Below are 20545 nucleotides of genomic sequence, written 5' to 3' on the forward strand. Positions count from 1 at the left end.
TCCAACCATGAAATAAAATTGAGCAAAATATCACTGAGCCATATGGACACCAAGCAGCATAACACCCCTGTGGAAAGTCCTCCCTGCTGTCTCTGGTGCTGATTATCACCGCAGCTTAGAGCAAAGCTGAGATTTTTAATGCCCCAAGCGTGATGCGCTCCCCTGACCTTGGGAATTGTTTTTATTGCTATTTTGGCTGGCTCTGTCCCTGGCAGGTTGCTGGACTATAAGCAGATACAACAGAAATAGTGGAGATAGCTAATTTCAAAGGTACACAGAGTCCTTCCACAGCACATGGGAAAGATGTTTAATGTTTGGAAATCTTCTTGTGGCATGGGTTGAATTTGGAACTGCAAATGGAACAGTAGAAATTCCTTCAGTCATCTGTTCTGATAGAAATTATACTAATGTCTGTATTTACATTGTTCTGTGGTATCTGTGCTCCTGCTGCCTGGATTCCCTGGGGTTTTTTTCCCAGCAGCAGTGGTGGACAGAGTGTTTTGGCCAGGGGAGCACAGGGCTTAGCTGGGGCTGCTCGCCCTGGAACGCTCACTCCCTGGGCTGCAGAAGCAAACCATGCACTTTATTGAAGGTTGCTTTGCCTCCAGGCCTTTATGCTTCTTTATTTCCCCTTAAATGGATGTTTCCCCAAAGACAATCTTTTTAAAGCAGTTCAAACAGGTTTCCAATTACTTTTCAACATTAGTCTTCTGTTCTAAAAATCTCAATCTCAACATCAAGTCCATTTTGAGAACTCGGGAAATAGTTTTTTCTACCTGTTCTATTTTTGTAAGATGAGCATTTTAACAAAGAGCTTCCCTCTCTCCTCTCTCCACTTAGAAAACCTCAGTGAATTGGTTGAAAAGAGGACCAGTCTCTCTGCTCTAATAACAAGATGTTCTTACCTCTCCCAGTTCAAGCTCTGGATACTTGCTGGCAAATGAACTCATGTGAGAGAAGACTCAAATATTTTGGGTGAGACATTTAAACACAGGAACTTCAGAGAAGTGCCTCATATGGAGCAGGTCCTTAACCTGTGCTTATGCTAAGTTGTATCCAGACAACATTTAAGCAGGTTTTCTGAAATCAAGGCTCACAGAGCAGGTATGGCCCAGACCTGTGTTAACACTTGGGTATCAGCCAGGCTGTGAGGTGGGATAGTAACTTATTTCCCATTGTTTTAAATCCTGGAACAATCTAAGAGTAAAACAGATTACTGAATAGTTGTTACATTTCGGACTCCAGTGTGGTTGTTTATTTGCAGGTCCTACAGAATTGAGGTTCAGTGGTACCAGTGTTAATTAGAGGTCAGTTTTGGCAATTGCTACAGAAGTGTTTCTCTTCTCATTCCCACCTGGACATGGAATGAAATCAGCTCCACGTCACTCCAACAGCCCATCTTGACAAAGTAATCATCATTCTCATGCAGAATATTCAAATAATTCCCTGAAGTGCAATGTAAGGAAAAAGAAAACAAAAGATAATTGTAATTTGCTGTTGGACTTCTCACAAGTTGGAAGTTGAGCTACCCTTCAAAGCCCTGTTTTGATGTGCAAGCCTTGCCCTCCGGAGGGTGCAGACACTAGCACAGTGCAGCTGTAGGACAGAGGCTCTTGTTCAGGTGCGTGCCAGAGGCCACAAGCCCCAGGAGCTCTTTGGGGGTCACTGGCTGAAGGACACATCCCCTCTGGGTCCTCACCCCGTTTTTTGGAACTTGTTTCACGGTTAATATTTGCAAAGCTTCTGATTTCATTGTTTAATGTAATTTTATTCAGTAAAGCTTCCTCATTGCATAAAGGTCTTGGTATTTAATATTTAATAGCATAAATCCCACGTGAGTCTCAGGCAGAGGATAAAAATTACATTTTAAATTAATGTGCAGTCAATGCCTGCTGCTCTTTCTGCATTTAAAGGCCAATGGCCATTTCAAGCCCAGCACCATCTTGCAGGGGCAATGCCTGTGTTCTCTGCCAAATGGCCAGTCCCCATCACAGGACGTGTAGCATTTCCCTGTACAGGTGCTGTCACTTGGCTCCCTGGGAGCCCTGTGCTCCATGGCCATTTCAGGATGGACACCTGGCATTCATCCACACAATCTTGTCACTCCATCAGTCTGGCAGCTTGTGGCACAGGGCACTGCTCCAGTGCAGAGCCCTCCTGCATAGCCTCAGGTGTCCGTGGTGCTGAGCACGCTGACACCAGCACAGGACAGCCTGGACACACAGCCCTACGGTTCGAACCACCTGTACCCCACATCTGTGCTGGCCATCAACAGGTCCTGGCTTCTGCAGGAAAGGGGTTTGGGCCAGATTTTGCAAGGATTCAGCATGTAGCACATACCTGGAATTCCACGTTTGTTTACATGTTTGGTTATTTACACTGCTGCTTTCATAGTGATAATTTCTGACGTTGTCTTTTATGACTTTTAGCATTTCCTTTTTCCTTCTGCTGGGAGAAGGTTTGACATGGAAATCTGCACCTAAATTTTTTGCTCTTGAGACATAGCAGCCAAAAACATGTTCAACTTGTCAGATGGTTTACAGACCCCCCACACAACCAGCCATACACATTGTCCCTGCAATGTAATGTCCTATTGCCTCAGTGAAATTTATTTTATATATATATACACACGCATATATAACATTTCAGATTATGTAATGTCACCATCTGCTGCTTTACATAAACAGTGCTCAGCTTCCACCTCTGCTGCTTTATGCAATTGTGTCCCCAGCCAAGCCACTGGGGTAGGGGATGGAGGAGGGAGTGCTCTGTTTGCTCTCCTCTAACTGAATACCCCTCCCTTCACCAGGGCAGAGGTGGGGAGCTTGCAGCCATAAACACCACACATTGCAGCAATGCCCATTTGTTTTCCACTTACTGTCCTTATTCTTCCATATGCAAACCAGGCAGCTGATGTTTACTTTGATGGGCAAAGTTGCTGCAGGGTCAAATGGAAAGAAGAGATTGGCAGGAAAGGAGCAAATCCTCCTTAAATGAAATGTCTGCAATAATTAGCAAATGTTGCAAAAATGAGCTGATAAACAAGCAAAAGGTAAGAAGGGAAAGGTAAGCTTCAGGGCAATTAATTACGATGGTAAATAAAAAGAGACCCAACATTTTTGCAAGAATTTAACAGATGGGAGGGTACACTGGGAGCATGGTATTTGTTCAAGCAGTGAGAAGAAGCTGGAACTACAGGGATTTGGGACCATTTTTAAAGAAACTGGCTTGTTTTCCAGGAATAAGCCTCAGGGCAAGCAAGACAACATTTAATTTCTTTGCCTACATTTGTATTTTTGCTGTTCATGAAGTCCAAAGAAATGGAGGTTCCTGTGCAAAACTAGAGAACCCACACCCAGCCCTGCTCTTCAAGTGCAAGCACCAAAACAGGGCATTAATTAACCTGCAGTGCAGCACACCTGCACAGATGGATTTGGGATGTAACCTGTATCCTGCCATGGAGCTGAGCCTTATTGCCTGTCCACCCTCCTGGGGTCCCTTCCTACCCACCCTCAGCAGGAGCCAAGTGCTTGAGCTGGTGCCTGAATTCCCTCGGTACCACAGAAATGTGAGAAGCCTCTCAGGGCCAAGCCCAAACCCTCACCCAGGCTCAGTCATCCTGCCCAGCTGTCAGTCAGTGGCTCAGGGAGACACTCCCAGAGGGGAGGGATCAGTGGGTGCATAAATGCAGGGAGGTGACTCCCGCTCTTACGTTGTCCCCATCTGCCCTGAAGTTCTGTAGCAGGCTGAGACTGCCCAAGAGATTTGGGTAACTGGAATCTGGCTGGTGAAGGGGGGGCCATCATCATTCTAAAGCTCCTCTGAGGACTCCTAAAAGACTCAGCTCTAAACTCCAGAGCTTTCTTGCTCTTAACCCTGGGAGAAGTCATACTTTAATGACTATATTATTACCCCAGTTTATTTTTTTTATGACTGAAGCACACTTGACTCTTTGGGGTGGGCAGCTTTGTAACAGTTAGTGTTAAGGGATTTGGGGCAAAGGGATTGGGGTTGCTCCATAGAGGCAGGGCTGCATTCTGTATTTCAATTTTTGATGGGTTTATTTCTGATGAAGAGCAAGGAAGTGATGTATGTTATGAGGAAGTGATCAATTACCTGGCATGTCTGGAGCACTGAGGATTTTATCACATCAGGATGATGGTGATTGATTTTTTGATTTTTTTTTTTCAGGTCTGTAGCAGAGCAGCAATCTGTGGATGCCTGATTGCAGCTGACAGGTAAGTTGTGGAGCCAGCTCACCAGTGACTGTGACAGGCATCCCTATCTCATGTTCCCACTTCTTTTCAGACTGTAATGGCTTGATGAAGACATGCTGTCAGGGTGATAGAGATCCAGAGATTATTAAATGAGGACACCTTTGACTTGCTAAATTGCTTTAATCTTGCAGGAGGCTCTATTAGTTCCTATTGGTCCCACTTTGTAGGGGTTAGAGAAAAAAGCAAAGGGGACGGGCTGCAAAAATGCAGCAATGTTTGCTCTCCTGAAAGGCGGAGCCCAGGAAAAAAAGTGGGAATTGCAGCTGGCTTTGCCTGCCTTGCTGGCACCATGCTGTGCAGAGGATTGATTTAATTTATCCCAGCAGGTGTTGGGTGCAGAGGGCTGTTATTGGCTTGGGGGGCTGTGAAGCACAGCACATTTGGTGTCTTGCCCCTTGCTGGCCTCAGAAAGGATGGAGAAGTTATTCCTGTGTCAGGCTGCTCTTGCCTGTAGCTGGCTGTGTGGGCTCTATCCTGCTCCAAGGGAGGAGAGGGTTGTGGCATGGGGGCTGGAGTTTGTATCCAAACCTTGAGTATCTGTTTCTCTGGAAATGAGGCTGCAGTTGCAATTTGTATAAAATCACTCTTTGCCAAAAGAAATGATGGGGCTGGTTTGATCTAATTCCAGAGTTGTTCCGTTATTTTTGCTGTGACCGTGTGACATGAAATCCTGTGTACTCCATTTCTGATCACCTGTAGCATGAAGAGGGAAGGAGGCAGGAAATAGTGAAAGGTGCCCAAATGAGGCAGTGAAAAGGAAATGAAACCAAACAGAAAGGAAAAGGTCTGTTCGAGGTGCAATCATTGGAGAAATGCTGCTATCCTCAGATGACATGCACTGTAGATGGGAAGGCATGTACCTGAATTCCCAAAGTGAAGCAGGCAATAGTCTGTGAGTGTCAGTGGGTTATTGCACTTGTTGGCTGCTTGCTGAATTAAGTTCTCTGTTGGTTGGATGTCACTGCAGAGAGGGTGGCAGTCAGCTCTGGTTGGATTGTGGGTGTCCAAGACATGGTTGTTGAAGACATTGAAAAATGTGCTGGTGGAGAGGAGCTTCTCCTTGCCAGGTAGGACAGCCTGTACAGACTGTTTGCCCAGAAATGGTCCCAGCTCCAAGGCCTGTGAGTATTTTAGGGTAAATGCTTTCAGGCGACTGAACTTCTCAGTGTGGGTTAAACGTAGCAGCTGAGCAGAAAGAACTATTCCATGTGGTCTCATCTCCTTTCCTCTTCCCTAGTATCTATACAATTTTAAAAACCCTAAACAAAACAAACCAAAGCCAAAATAATAAAAAACAAACAAAGCACCTACTCCCCACTGAATAACCTCTGACAAGATTGGCATTAACAAAGCTGAATTTTTTTAAGACAGTCATTGGAATGAAATGAGCTGATTACCAGTAGGAAGAAACTTAGTTTATTATCTGATTTTTAAAAGCCTGAATAATTTTAGTCATTGGCTTTATCAGGCAAAATAATTATTTCAGTTATTATCTTTAATAACTTTGTAGGAAATCTTTTAAGTTCTTTTCCATGAATCCTACTTCAAATGCACCTGCGGAGATAAAAGCAGCAAACTTAGCTCAATGAATAACTGATAAAGCAGAAATATCACTGCCTTGCCTCAAGAACATCACAGCTCCAAGTTCATCTCGTGCATGTAATCAGGGTCTGTGCTCTCCCTGGCCTCTATTGGCGGCAAAGCTCTTTTATGATATTCTGTCATTTATGACAGCTCCTCCAGAGAGTTCATTAGGGTGAACATTAATGTGGCTGAATCCAGGAAACTGCTTTTCCTGACATAATGCCAACATCTATTACAATGCTGTGCAGTGCAGGGGGGAGCTTTATGGTTGTTTAATGTGCGTGTGTGTGTTGCAAATGGCATCACTTTTTAACTCTCTCCGTAAAGCAGTGTCTGTTTTCTGGATTGCCACCACTATAAATACATGTAATGGGGAGCCTGAGCAGCTGTTGTGTTCAGCAGTTGTCTGTGATGATTATGAATTCATGGTTGTGGCTCCCAGGACTAGAGAGCCACAATTAATCTATACTATGATTCAGATCATCATCGTGAGTGCTGGTGTTTCCCCTGCTCTATTGGTATTTCTTAGAGTTCCTCATATATAAAATCTGTATTAGGAATTGAGGCAAAGGAAAGCAGCAATGGCAAAGAAATATCCAGTGGTTTTCCCTTCTTCCATCTACGTCCACACAGCTGTGTAGTGCAGGAGCAGCTCCTGAGTCTGAAGTTGGGTCACTTGTTTCCACCTTAGGCATGGAGGAGTGTGGAGGGTAGGTAGGATGGATGTTGTGGACTTGCTGCTCCCATGCAGTGCAGACCATGTGTGTGCTTGGTTTTAAAAGAAAAACAAGAAAAAGCAAAACTAAAACCCCCAAGTCCACCAAAGAAAACAGTGTTTATGACAGCAGGAGAAACATGGCTGAGGATTATCATTCTTTGCGTGCTTGGCTCAGATGGAGAACACTGTAGCTGTAAACTACCTCATGCTTTTTCCCACAGCCTTATTCTAATCTCCTTTCTGGGTTAATTCCCAGGTAAGAGAGCTGTGCCATTCCATTTTTAATTGTTTTCAGCTCAGTCTCCTGATTGCCAGTACGGGGCTGGCAGGGCTGCCAGGACATGCTGTAACGTGTCCTGTACAAGCATCTTATCTGGTCAGAGCTGCCGTGGGTACCGAGCTGAGGAGGCTGCAGGGACACGGGCATTCATTTCAGTCAGCTGTGATGAGCCACAGCTGCAGTGGATCCAGACTGGCTCCATCTCTGGGCTGCCTGCCCCGTGGGCTGGGATGGACAGGTCCAAGTGGAAGACTTGGCTAAAAAGCAGGAGAATAACTCTGGGGAAGGAATTCAGGGCTGGTGAATTGCTGCCCCTGCCAGCCCGGGGAAGGGACAGGCACAGCCCTCGGTCCCTGCCAGCCCGGGGAAGGGACAGGGACAGCCCTCGGTCCCTGCCAGCCCGGGGAAGGGACAGGGACAGGCACAGCCCTCGGTCCCTGCCAGCCCGGGGAGGGCACAGGGACAGCCCTCGGTCCCTGCCAGCCCGGGGAGGGCACAGGGACAGCCCTCGGTCCCTGCCAGCCCGGGGAGGGGACAGGCACAGCCCTCGGTCCCTGCCAGCCCGGGGAGGGGACAGGCACAGCCCTCGGTCCCTGCCAGCCCGGGGAGGGGACAGGGACAGGCACAGGGACAGCCCTCGGTCCCTGCCAGCCCGGGGAGGGCACAGGCACAGCCCTCGGTCCCTGCCAGCCCGGGGAAGGGACAGGCACAGCCCTCGGTCCCTGCCAGCCCGGGGAGGGGACAGGGACAGGCACAGCCCTCGGTCCCTGCCAGCCCGGGGAGGGGACAGGGACAGGCACAGCCCTCGGTCCCTGCCAGCCCGGGGAGGGGACAGGGACAGCCCTCGGTCCCTGCCAGCCCGGGGAAGGGACAGGGACAGCCCTGGGTGGCAGCGCTCCCATCCGGGCTGCGAGCGGAGCCGCTGCTCCCTGCCCTGCTGTCCTGGAGGGCTGCAGGAACCGGGCTGGGGAGAGGCAGAGAGGAAAAACACCAGAATAAAGAAACCCGATCAGTTAATTGGTGAAATTCTCTTTCTCTGGTTGACTGTATTCATTCTGACAGGAGCCTCTCCTCCTTCCCTGGAGTGCTCTGGCAAGTGAGACTTGCAAATAAAGCAAAGGATCTGCTGAATGCACAGCCATGCATAATTTAGGAGTGCTGGAGTCTTCTGCGCATCTCATCACAAAATGGCATTCAGTAAGTGCTAACACAACTCCTTTGTGGATAGGCATTTCTGTGAATTTCTTGTTTTTCAGTAAGATTTGGACATCAGACCCCTGCCAGGAATTAAAAATTGACCATCAGGAAGTACTGTAGCAGGGCTAACACCTAACTGAAACATTCCTTCATGTGTGCCCACAGTCAAAATAAAGAAATGATTGTGGATTCTTGAGTGGGTTGGCTTTGAAGGATAGTATGAATAAATGATGGAAGACTACATTTTCCTTGAATTCACACTTTTCACCCATAAGTCATAAAAATAAATTTGATGCTAGAGAAAATAGCTGGAAGGGGAAGCAAGGACATCTCTTTCATTCTAAGGGTGTGGAGAGAAAGTGTTTTATGTCTCTGGAGCAGGTGTGTGAGAGGAAAGAGCTGTAACTCTTTAACTTATGTGTATCTGTTCCCATCAGGTAGATGTTTCATGCAGGGAGAAGGACCAAATGAATAATTAAGCCTAGTGTTGATATTTACATGGACTAATAGAATGTTGTGCAGCATCACCTGAATGAAAATCAAATTTGTGATTAGTAGGTGGTTCATCCTGTTCTAACAGTGTACAATGATTAATTCTTCTTTTTCATGCCACAAATAGTAATTAAAGAGAAATATTACACAGGTACACCTGGTTTTCATTATACAGTTGCAACAGTGTGTAAACCAAATCTTTTATTGATGAGAAACGCCTTAAGTTTGAAAACTGAGGGAAGAGCATGAAAACCCCTCTGAGGCTCCCTAGAGACATGTGAGAAATCTGAAATTATTAAAACATGTGGTGGCACATACCGATTACTGACAGCTCCTGCTGCGGCTGTGAGCCCTCATTCCTCTTTGACTTCCAGCTTTTCTAAGGACTCTCAGCTTGCTTGGCTCTCCGCCTTCCCTTGGTTAATCTGCTGTGCCAGGGAAGCCGTGTGCCATGCCCTGGACAGTGAGACCCAGCTGATGGACTGTCCTGCTGCAGGGGCAGTTTGCTGGTCTCTGTTCAGCAGCATCCCCTCAGCCCCTCCCCTGTTGGGTGATGGGCAGTCTAAAACCCCACTTACCTGCACGGCCCCTGAATCACAAGGCTTTATTCTACTGCAGTTTTTAAAAACCATTATTGTGTATCTGATATTAAAGCTGAGTGTTTACACCTGGTATTGAAGCCCCAGAGAGGGAGGGAGTATATTTGTATATCTGGTTTATATATTTATGCTGTTTGCTGAGTCCCTGTGGGCAAGGATGTTCACCATCACTCTGTGGCCATCATCTACTGCCATTCTCTCTTTGTGTGCATATGTATTTACTGATATTGATTAATATTTATTTCTCATAAATAATACATCACTGTGATTTTGTGTGTGCCACTGCAAACTGCAGGAACACAAAGGGTAATGAATGTGGTGGTAAAGCTGCTGCATCCCTGCAGAGCTGCCCCAGGGCCTGGAGGCTGGTTCCTGCCCTCACATCAGCATCCCTGCCCACCAAGTTCTGGGCTCCAGCACCACCAAGCAGACCCTGCTGGTGTCTGTGCCCTGCTGCTGCTGCCTGCTTTAGGAGGAAAGACTCTTTCCTCTGCCCCAGCTGGAGCCAGCCAGGAGGGAATGTGGCAGCAGCTCTGTGCATCAGCTGCAGGTGCCCTGTGCCAGGCTCCAGGGGCAGCAGGGATGGAGTTCTGTCCCTGCACAGGCAGAGCTGCCCTCCTGGTGCCTCGCTAGTGCTGTGCCCTGCTGGCACACGGGGACAGAGAGCCAGGGCTGGGGGCACGGTGCTGGCAGCTCTGGCTTCTCTGAGGAACTCGAGTTATTCACATCAGTACCTTTTTGCCCAGTAAAATGGGCAGATTCTCCCCAGACCTCACAGCCCCATTGTGCCAACCACAGCATGAGTAAACAAGATAAAAGCTGAGCCCCTGGGCCCAGGTTCAGTCAGCTCTGACGGGAGGGAAGGAGGGAAATAACACTGAGAGGTGAGCACATCAGCAGCTCCTCCGATGGGAAAAGTAGGTTATTCTGAAGCAACAAACAGGAGAAACATAAAACAAACAAAAGAAAGAGAAAAGGAAGATGGGATTTGGACAGAAGCTGATTTATCGAATTCCAGCTGGACAGTGATACCAATTCTGGGAGCACTCTGCAGTGCATTTGGCACTGTCCCCCAGTGCTGGGATAGGGACCAACCCCACTCTCCCCAGTGAGTAGCTATGTGTGCCCAGCTAGGGAATTCTGGAGAAAACTGGTTGTTCCCAATGGGCTTTCAGGGAGCCCATGTCCTTGTGCTCACAGAATCCTAGGCACCCCTGGGAGTCCTCATCTGAGTGAATATTTGCCAGCAAACCCCAGTCAGTCAAGGGCAGACCCGTGCTCTACCCTGCTGGTTGCTGTTGCTGTGCAAACTTTGGTATTTTTTGGAAAAGGCTAATACCAGAATGGTTTGCTTTAGGAAAAAACATTCCTGAGAAATGGGACTGTTCTGCTTTGAGTAACACGGTGGTGCTGGGGTCACAGCTGGAGCCTCTCATCATAGCAGGGGGAAGGCTGACCTTGCTGTAGCATAGCAGCCTTGCAAGCAGTTTCTTTTTTTCCTCCCCTTTCCTTTGGTGGGGATACAAAAGGATGGAGGATTCTGTGCCAAAGCCAGGATGCTGAGCCCTGGGGAGTTCTGGTTTGGCCCGTGCCCTAATCCTACTGCTCTGTTCTTAAGTGTGTGCTTTGATGATTAAAGGCAGTTCAAATACCAAACAGCACTTTGCTACCCCAGGTCTCCAAATGCTTTTTAAAGAGGACAGGAACATGTGTGATGCTTACAGCTTGGATTCAGGGAGCTGGCTGGTGTGGGAAGTCACTTGTGCACACCTGAGGCAGGTGGGCACCGAGGATGTCTGTGCATGAGAATGCCTTCTGCATAGCCAGGAATGGGTTTTACAACACAGAGTGGTTCTTCCAGGCACAACCTGGGTATTGCTAGTATGTACTTAAATGCAGGGGACCATATGTACCTGCTTTTGGAAACTTGTGTAGTCCCTGTTCTTGGAAGCACCTATAAAGTCAATATGTTATCGACAGTCACTCCCTGGTTTGTCACGTGGAGTTATCTGCCACCCCAATGGGGCAGGGAGCTACTTTTGCAATGATTTTTGGTGCTCCATCAAAGTTTGTAGCTCTGAATCAGTTTGTGTCAGCTGAGTATCATCTTTTACAGATGATTTTCAGCAGTGAGTGTTTTCTGCAAAACAATTATTCCAATAAAATCCATCAGTTCCTCCCTCCTGGCACTGCTTTGGTCAGCCCCAGAGCTGGCCATGGCCAGGCTAATGCCTCTGTTCCTGGCATCTCTGTGGGAATTCCACTGCCAGCACAGCTCAGGGGTGGCCTCAGACAAGCATCTTGGTGGGGCAGGGAGAAGCTCAGCAAGCCTGGGTTGCCTGGAGGCATATGGGATCCCATCTCTGCTGTCCCTTTTTTGGACAGAGCACTTACCCCTTCCCACACCACCCAGGCTTTCTCTTGGTCATGGATGATGGACCCTGGATTTCTACTTAGTTTAGTGCCCACTAGTTTTCTGGATTTGTCCTTGTACATTTGTCTTATTTTTACTTATCCTTAGTGACCTGACCCAGTTTCTGCTCTCGTGTATTTACTCCCTATGGCAAACCCCAGAGTCCACAAGACATCAAAGATAGTACATATCCTCTTCCAAATTTGTTGTGAAATGATTACCTGGAGGCAAATGATAATTTCCTAAGACTGCAAAAAATTGAGAAAAATCCTGTTTCAGATGGCAGCAGCCTCAGCTCTGCAGTAACTGGTGTCTTTGGCCACTCTGCATAAGCTCCCAATGGTTTCTGACCCCTTGTTTTTCAGGACCATTGGCCAATAGTCACAGCTTTGGCAGCTACGTGATGCTCCAGCTTTGTCTCTGCACCATGGCCATGGAGAGCTTTTCTAGGAGGGGTGACACAGAGCCCTCGGTGCCTTGCCCAGTGTGGGGAGTGTTTTAAGGACTGGGTCCAGGGGACAATGTTAAGAGTCTAATGAGTAAGAGAAAATTTTACACCAGTGGGAGTCTCTTATGTATCTGATGTTATTTAGGAAAATATGCAGAGAGAGATTCTCTATCTTTAAATAGACTTGCATATTTTATCTATCAAGAGAGCAAGTCTGGTGTGTCAGAATATGTAAATACGTTGAGTAGCTCTGAGGCTGGCAAAAGAGCCAATATTAAAAAAAAACAGATTTGAATCTCTGGCTGCCTCATATCGTCTGCTGTAGATGCCTACCTCCTTAGGAAATAAAAGATATTGTTTAACACACTCTGAGCTGTCACAGTTAAGTTCGATACCTCCGGTGTCTGGTGCTCCTGAATGTAATTGGGATGCTGTACATTTTCCTAGTCATTACTTGGGAATGATGCCCTACAAAGTCAAGCTGAAAATCAATTGGAAAGCTGACTTCTTGCAACTTCCATGGCTTCTTTTCTTGAAAGTTGAAGTATTTTCCTGCAAGAAAATTGCATTGACTGAATTCCTGTGCTTCCCTGTTATGTCTTGCTTTCTGGGTTTGTAGCTGCTCCATCTTATCAGAGTGGAGATTTCATTAGGGAATTTTTGAGAGTTCTTCTTTTAATTAAAGGAGGTATTATACCTCCTTGGTCAAACTACAGCTGCTAATTCCCAGCTGTCATTGTGGCATTTGTTTAATTAAGAACAAAATTATCTGCATGACTGGAGAACCATGAGACAGATTTTTGAACATTTACAGGGTAGGATCTGTTGCTGGGGTAAATCAGCTCTGTTTCAGGTCCATGGCAAAAAAGCACATTCTACTGACGGGGGACAGGTTGAGTAGCAGGAGAGGGGAAGAACAATCCCAGCTCTTCCTTGGCTTTGAGCTGGCAGTAGTTAGGCATTGCTACCCATGCAGATACAGATGCCTTCTACCAGACCTCTGTCCAAGATGCACCCTTCACCTTCACCAAGATGCTCCCATTCTTCAAGACAAAATTTTTGAAGGAAGAAATCCCTGCAAAACCCCATACAAACCCCCAGAGGTGGGTGGGTGGGTGCTGCAGGGCTGCTGAGGGATGGCCCAGGTGTCCCCTGCCTCTGGCAGCTCCTCGTGTTCACAGGATTTGTTTGGGCACAGGCAGGACTGGCAGGCTGGGCTGGATGAATTGTGGTACCAGGAGAGTCTGAGATGTTCATCACAGCTGTGCTAAATGGGAAATTCCTAAGTGACCTGAGGTGATGATTTCTCATAACCTTTGGGGTTTTTTTCTTTTTACTGGATAGACAGAATGGAAAATTGACAAGTGCAAGCCACACTTCTTATCCTGCTTCTGAGCAGACTGGTGAATCCACTGGATGATAGAGTTGATGTATTGAGTTTGCCCAGACCTTCATTCTCAGCTGTCAGTGTGTCTGGTTTGACTTGAAACCATCTCAAATAAATTCAAGGCTGTAAAACTGTAAGAGGATCCAACAGCAACCTCCAGTTCCTTGAATTAAAACATTTTTCAGAGATTTTTGGAAGGTATTGATCTTTACTATGCTTAATGATCGCTATTAACCTTAGAATTATGTATGATAAAATGAGAAACAGAAGGAAGGAGGGAGAGACAATGTTTGCCCTGCTGAACAAGAAGACTGATTGCTCTGGGAAGAGGCTCCTGGTGCCTGCTGCCCCACCATGCTGTGGGTATGGGGCCAGAGGGTGCAGGGACAGTGACACAGCCACTTCTGCTGTGAGAGCCCCCTTGGCTGCTCTGCACTCTCTGAGCAATCATGTCCCATGGAGGGGCACAGGAATTTAGGTATAATTCTGCTTTGTGAGAGCCAGTGGGATGAAAACAGCACAGCAACAAGAGTTGGGGTTGCTTGTGAGGCTGTCTCCTCCTCCCTTGAGGAGTTTTTAAAGCCTGGAAAGGTATCAACCCATTAAAAAGCTCATAACAAAAGGTGAAAAATTCAGAGAAAATTTGACCTATTAATAAAGGATTTAGCTAAACATTTGTGTAAATATTCATACTGAACTATACCATTAGCTTTCCCAGTTAATCTGCTTTCTGTGCTAAGGGCTCTGAGTAAAATATGTTCCCAGAGTAGTTTACAGAAGAAATTAGTGCTGTATCTGGCCTATTCTTCTTCTTCTATAAAAGATTAAAAAAGATAGATGCAAAAGTCCATTTCTGAGGGACCACTGATCATTTTTCTCTCTTACAGAAAATAAAACCACTAAAAGGCAGCAGGAAGGACCAGTTTCTGGGAAGTCTGCTTGGTTTGCTTGTCATTTTGCAAGGCAACTTCTATTTGCAAACGGAAAATTCTTAAGAATTTAAAATGTCACTTAGAGCATCTGCAATTGCCCTGTAGAAGAGTTTGTTCACCTGTCAGCCTTTATAAGCATATGAACATGAATTTCTTTTACTCCTGGGAAATCTTGTCCAATTTTAACACTTTTCAGTGTGGTTGGTGAGAGGGTAGCCTGAAGTTAAACACAGGAATATATTATTGCATTTGACACTTTTCACAAGCGTTGTGCTTAGTGTATTCTGAATTTTGAATGTGGAGGATGGGCCCTGCAGCCCATGGATAAACCTGGTCCATGCCAGGAGTCCAGTTAGTACCAGCAGAGAAGCTTCTGGGGAGAGGCTGCTGAGGACCAGCTTGGGCTTCTGCCCCAGAATAATGAGATGCTCTTCAGTGGCATGGGAAGAGTTGAGCCCTGGCCCCTTTGCTCCTCTCCTGCTCTGTGCTCAGCCTGTAACACAGGTACTGACAGCTCTGTGTGTTCCAGGGCTAGGGCACAGCAGCACTGAAGAGTGAACCTTCCAGGGCCCGTGTAAAACTTTCGTTTTCCAGATTCTCCTCAGTCAGCCATAACTACTGGCTGAACAGGAGCAAGTGTTTTTAGAAATGCTGAGACTTATAAAAATCCTGTGTCACAAAAGCACCCAGGGATCACTGGGAAGACTTTCTTGTGGCCACAGAAGCATGGGAGGTGAGTGCAGCCAAGGTGGCTGGAGTAGTAGAACACATCCACCTGAGACAGAGCACCGAGGGACCCCAAAGCAAGGCATGAAGACATTTCCCCCTCCCTTGTCAGCTGGAGTTACAAACACCAGAGCACTGTACAGACCTTCTTGGAAGCAAAAGGTCTTTCTCAGTCTGCCTGGAGCTAGAGTGTCTGGGGAGGGGGACAAGCAGGGATGGATAAAGACAAGGAATTTGTGGCCCCTCAGGTTTGAAATTATCAGTTTTGAAATATCAGAATGTTGTCAGAACTGATGCCTTGGCTGCATTCACAGCCCATTGGTATGGCAGGCTCCCTTGTATCGTGTTGCTGCAGCTGAGCCTGGATTTCCCCCCCCAGCCCCCCCAAAGACAGAAAGTGGCTTTCAATGACCCTGTTCGTACTTGAAAGGTTCAGCCTCCAGATCCTGACAGCAAGAACACGAACTAAAACCAAATTCTCAGCTTGAGTCCTCACCGAGAGCGAGCACCGAAGCTGCAGCTGCAAAGGACCCCTGTGCTGGGTGCTGGAGGGATCTGTGTGGGGCTGGATAAACACGGAACTTAGCAACAAAGAGCGAATCGTGCAGGGAAATGCCGGGGGTTGACATCCCCTCCCCTGTGTGAGGACACCCCTCCTCTGCCCCGGCCGGCTGGGCTTTCCCAGTCATTCAGTCACTTCCCCTTTGCCATGGGTGCCATAAAAAGTGATTGTGTCTGTTTGCTGTCAAAGGGACTTGTCACAAGCAGAACTCTCTGTGTCTTTTCCCACCTCTTTCTCAAAGTAATGAGCAGTCCGTTGAGCCAACAGAGTTGCACTATGTATCTGCAGGAATTCTCGTAACAGATGTGCTGAGGCTTGGAAAACTTATTTTAGATAAGCCAAATAATCTTTTCAATTATCTTTTGCTGAAAATATTGTATTTTTGTAGGCATTCAAGAGTGTTATGGCATAAAATACCAGCCTAATTATCATTAACTTCTCTATTATGTTTGCTGAAATATTTTTTGGAGTTGTCAAATATGCAGCTATTTTGTTATTTGGGAGGGAGGTTTTAGCAGCTGGATAGTTTATTTCTTGATTGTGCAATTTGATCTACATATTTCATTTCAAGAAGATGTTATCTAAAAGGATAGCACCAGCAGCTCGTATTTATTAATTAGGATTATTCCATCATGGTGGGAACAGCTTCCTCAGCTGGGTCCTGCAGTTCCCAGGGCTGGCACAGCAGGGGCTGGGGGCCAGGGCAGTGTTGCCCCTTCCTGGCTGCCTGCTCCACCCCCCTGGATGGGTGATGCCACAGGCAGCGTCTAACACAGATCTGGGCTCTGCTGGCAGCCAAGCCCAGAATGAGGGAGCAAGGCTGTGTCCTTGCTTCACAGTGTGTGTGCACACCTCAGACTCCCTCAGCTCCTACCCAGCTCCCGGAGCACTGAGCTCCTCATGCTGAAAAACAGGTTTTTCCCCCAGATTTGGTCATGGTGTGGAAGGCTGATGGAAAATCCCTCCAGCTGCTGTTGCAAAACACCATTCCCCTGAAAGGAAGGGAAGTTTTATTGCACCGCAGAGCCAGCAGAGGGGATGCATATACAATTCATTCTGGTTCCTCCAGGAAATTCTGTTTGGCCCTGACATGTCAGAGCTGTGACTGCTCGGGGGCTACTGAGACTGTGAGAGAGGTACTGCAAGTGTGGGTTCAGTCGAGATGGGGAGGTGAAGCATTGTGCTTCAAGCATTGGTGTAGCCATTTACTTAAATTATCGCTAAACCTAATGTCACCCCATCTCCTCCACTGCCTGTTATTGAGTGCTCCAGCTGGGTAATCTCATTAGAATTTGTCTTGTTCTCACCTCCAGCAGTACCCATGTACACAGCCTCACAAAAGGTTATTCACACAATATTGCATGACCTTGATGAAAGGCTAATTTGATAAGAATTCAATTTAAAATTCCATTTGTACTGACAAACCAGGATTTTATTGATGTCACAAATTTTCAGCAGTAGAAGTGACATTAGGGGCGAGGCTGCCTTGTTTGCAGGCCTGGAGGTGGACAAGGCAGAAGATTTATATCAGAGGGTCAACGTACCTTGCAGCAGTTTAGTTTCAACGCTTCAGTAAACTGTTTGTAAGTTTTCTTTCCTTTACTATCCTATTTTTCTTTGCGGTTTGCTTAAACAGATCTTTGCAGTGGCAGGGACGAAGCAGTGGTGGCTGATAAGGAAGGCTGTTTCCCTGTGCAGTTCAAAGCTCATTTCCTACGTGCTCTTTCATCCTTCAGTCTCCACCAGGCTGAGCCAACAGACAGGATAAATAACCAGCCTGATCTGCTCTCAGGATGGGTGCTCATGCCGTGAGGTGCCTGGCCCTGGCAGGAGCTGAGGTGGCTGGGGACACACCGGGCTGAGCTGGGTCTGAGGTCCAGCACCGGTGTGCGACACGTCCTAGGAGCAGAGGGGCAGTGCAGCCAGTCAGCTGCTGCTATCCACCAGCTTGGTTTGGTGCTGAGAACCATGTTTAATGCTTCCTGTGTGTGCCCAGGAGCTGCTGGTGCTGCCATCCCTCCCGTGCCTGCTTCCCTCGTTAACCTTTCCTGGCAGCCCGCGCGTGCTGTGCCAGGGCAAAAGTGGTGCTGTGGCAGCCCTTGCCAAGGGCAGGAGGGGCACAGAGAGGACAGCAGCAGGTGGCCAGGGGCTGTGGGAGTCCACGTGTGCAGAAGAAAACAGTGACCGAAGTGGCAGTAGCCCGTGCCCGTGTTCCAGAGCCAGCAGGGCTCAGCAGTGTGGTAATGTGTTGTTTGTATGAAACTTGTCAGGCTGTGGCAGGGCAGGAGAGCCTTTCCCAGGCAGCTGAACAAACAGTGCTCCAGTGTGGAGACACCTGGAGAGGAGGGTGTGGCACCTGGCAGAGGCTCCCCAGGCGTGTGCAGGCTGCTCACAACAGCCTGGCTGGGCCATCCTGGGACAGGACACTGCCTCAGCAGCCAGCCTGTGTCCCTGCTGCCACATGTGACACCCGAGGCTGCGCCAGGTTCTGTGCTGCTGTTCCAGGTGGCAGGAGGTGGCACAGAGCAGGACACCCATCCAGGAAAGGCAAGTCCTGTCCCCTGCTGCTATAAGCTGTGCATTGGGGCCCATGCTGCAGTTACAGCATCTGGAGAGTCACAGCTCTACAGCAGACCCAATATTATAATTACTCTGAGTTAGTACCTTGGAAAAATCAAATGTGCTCTGAAAGGAATGATATCCTCAGAAAAAAACCCATGCAAAGTAAAAAAAACCAGCCTTATCTGACTTAATTTCCTTTTGCTTTGATAGATTTTGCAATAAATTACTTATTTAATGGATAGCATGAAACATCACACAGTGATATTTCAAACATTCAAATGCCTTGATCATTTAATACTATTTTCCCTTCTTTATTATGCCATAGGCAGAATTTTAATTATAATATTTATGCAAATTATGTTTGTATAATCGTATTTGAAAGACTGTGTGGATCAAATTTTCCAGCCAATTTATCTAAATACAAGCCTTAAACTTTCCCTTTATCACTGTCACAAACACTCTTCCTCCTAATTTGTCATTTTAGGCACTTCCTATTACACTATCACAGAAGGCTCAGTGTCATTTGCGGCCTCCAAAAAAATAACTCAGGAATCATAGAAAACCCAAACCCATGTTTGTGTACATGGGTGAGTAGAAAATCTTGCTTTGTAAGCCAAATTACTTATTTTTGAACTGCTTGGTTTTCCCTTTCCCTGCTGGCTCTCTGAAGTCTTGTCCCAAAAGCTCACTGCCCCTAACAATGATATCTTTCCCCTTTTAAATCTGCTCAATGTTCCCAGTAAATCCTTCTGTTGGTGTTAGTGGGTGACGGTGTTCGTTAGCAAATGACTGTCTAAATAAGAGAAGCAATTAGGCAGATTTGTGAAGGACAAAACTTGTATCGATTAATGTAATGATGACACATGTGGAATAATTTTGGACTCAAACAGAAAGTAAAGATCAAAAGGAAGGGAAAAAACAGGTGTCTTCCAATTAGAGCATAAATCAACAATTAGGAGCTTTCACTGACTGCCTTTTGAAACTCCTGGCATTAATCACTGCTGCTCTGTGCATAACGCTCCAAAGAAAGGAAGCAACCAATATTTTCACATAATTAAAGGAAATTATATATCCAATACCTTTTAATGTGATTAACAATGATAGGATGAAACTGTTTAAGAGCAGCAGTTAAGAGGAATATTAGCTGCCATTATGGCTGAGATAAATATTCAAGGTTATATCTGCCCAGCTGTGAATTTGGAAGGTTTGCCTGGTAGGTAAGATAAAACTCTTCACTCAGATAATGAAGCAAGTAGTACCTGGGAAAGATCATAATTGGTGCTGTGAAACAGGGCCACAGTGTTACTCGGTTACCAGCTGTCCCTGGGGTGAGCAGTGAATGTGCACAAAATGTCAGTACATCACAAAGATGCCAATATATAAACCAGACATATTATTCTGCAATAAAAAATGGATCCACTTCTGAATGCATTATGCAAAAGAGACCGATGAATGTCACAGCCCAGTGCTCTGCCCTGGATTCTGAAAGAGTGTGGAATCCACAGAGAAATCAGCCCGGCAAGGGTTTTCCCTGGGCTGTTTTGGGGAGGGGGTGCTGCCACTGAAAGCCTGTCAGGGCACAGAGGGCTGGTGGTGGACAGACAGACTGCCTGCACGGGGTGTTCTGTGGGTGCTTGTGCTCCTCTCTGTGACCTGTGCTCTGGGCCAGGAGTGGCCGTGCCCTGGCACTGCTGGGCTCCACAGAGGGGCTCACTGTGCCCCGTGGGGCCTGTAGGGGTCTGTAGGGGCCCTGATGAGGGAAGCTGAGCCAGGAGAACAGGGCGCTGTGAGTCCTTGCTCCAGTGGCTGCCCGCAGCTCTCCTCCCCGTGGGGAGCCAGAGCATCGCCCTCTGCTCCGTGCCTCTGGCCCTGTGCTAAGCCCCATCACCCCTGCTATCCTTAGCAGGCAGGAGACAAAGCATGCCACCAGCTGAAAGTGGGTTTCTGGACAAAACATTTGTATTTTCTTCTTAACGGTCCGCATGAAAAGACACGTCACAGAGAGGGACAGAGCACTGATGTGCATGAGAATTTCTGTCCATGTAGAGTGCTCGACAGCACACACGTAGATGGGTTTTCATGGTGTTGGTGGGTGTATTAAATGAAACAGTTACATCCTGGCACCAGCTCTGATTTCTGGAGGGATAATTTGTTGTATGAATTTAAGGACCTGTTAAATTAACCAAGACCCAGTAGATGAAGTATAAATTAAGAATTCTTGGGTCCCCTCCTGTTCTCTGTCTCTGTGAAGGCACCAGTGATCTCACAGAGCAGAGTGCTCCATTAGAGCTTGTGCTTCAGTGAGGCAAGAGGACGAGAGCGCTGGGAAATCCGGGTTGGAAGATAATTGTGTTCCTGTCTCCAACGC

At 47.1% G+C, this 20545-nt stretch overlaps 1 long non-coding RNA gene across 14 annotated transcripts in view; it reads left to right on the forward strand.

Moving 5' to 3' along the window:
- LOC139599885 (uncharacterized) overlaps positions 1 to 20545 on the forward strand; it is a 134379-nt gene that overhangs the window by 80440 nt on the left and 33394 nt on the right. For 4 of the 14 annotated variants that reach the window (XR_011682328.1, XR_011682329.1, XR_011682334.1 and 1 more), the window contains exons 1-2: positions 3675 to 3769; positions 4192 to 4238. This is a non-coding gene — a long non-coding RNA (uncharacterized lncRNA). The other 10 variants (XR_011682333.1, XR_011682332.1, XR_011682331.1 and 7 more) reach the window with 10 other exon arrangements.

This window comes from Agelaius tricolor, unplaced genomic scaffold (assembly GCF_023055355.1).
Source record: "Agelaius tricolor isolate 1412-34295 unplaced genomic scaffold, bAgeTri1.0.p SCAF_25, whole genome shotgun sequence".
In the NCBI taxonomy this organism is placed as follows: domain Eukaryota; kingdom Metazoa; phylum Chordata; class Aves; order Passeriformes; family Icteridae; genus Agelaius; species Agelaius tricolor.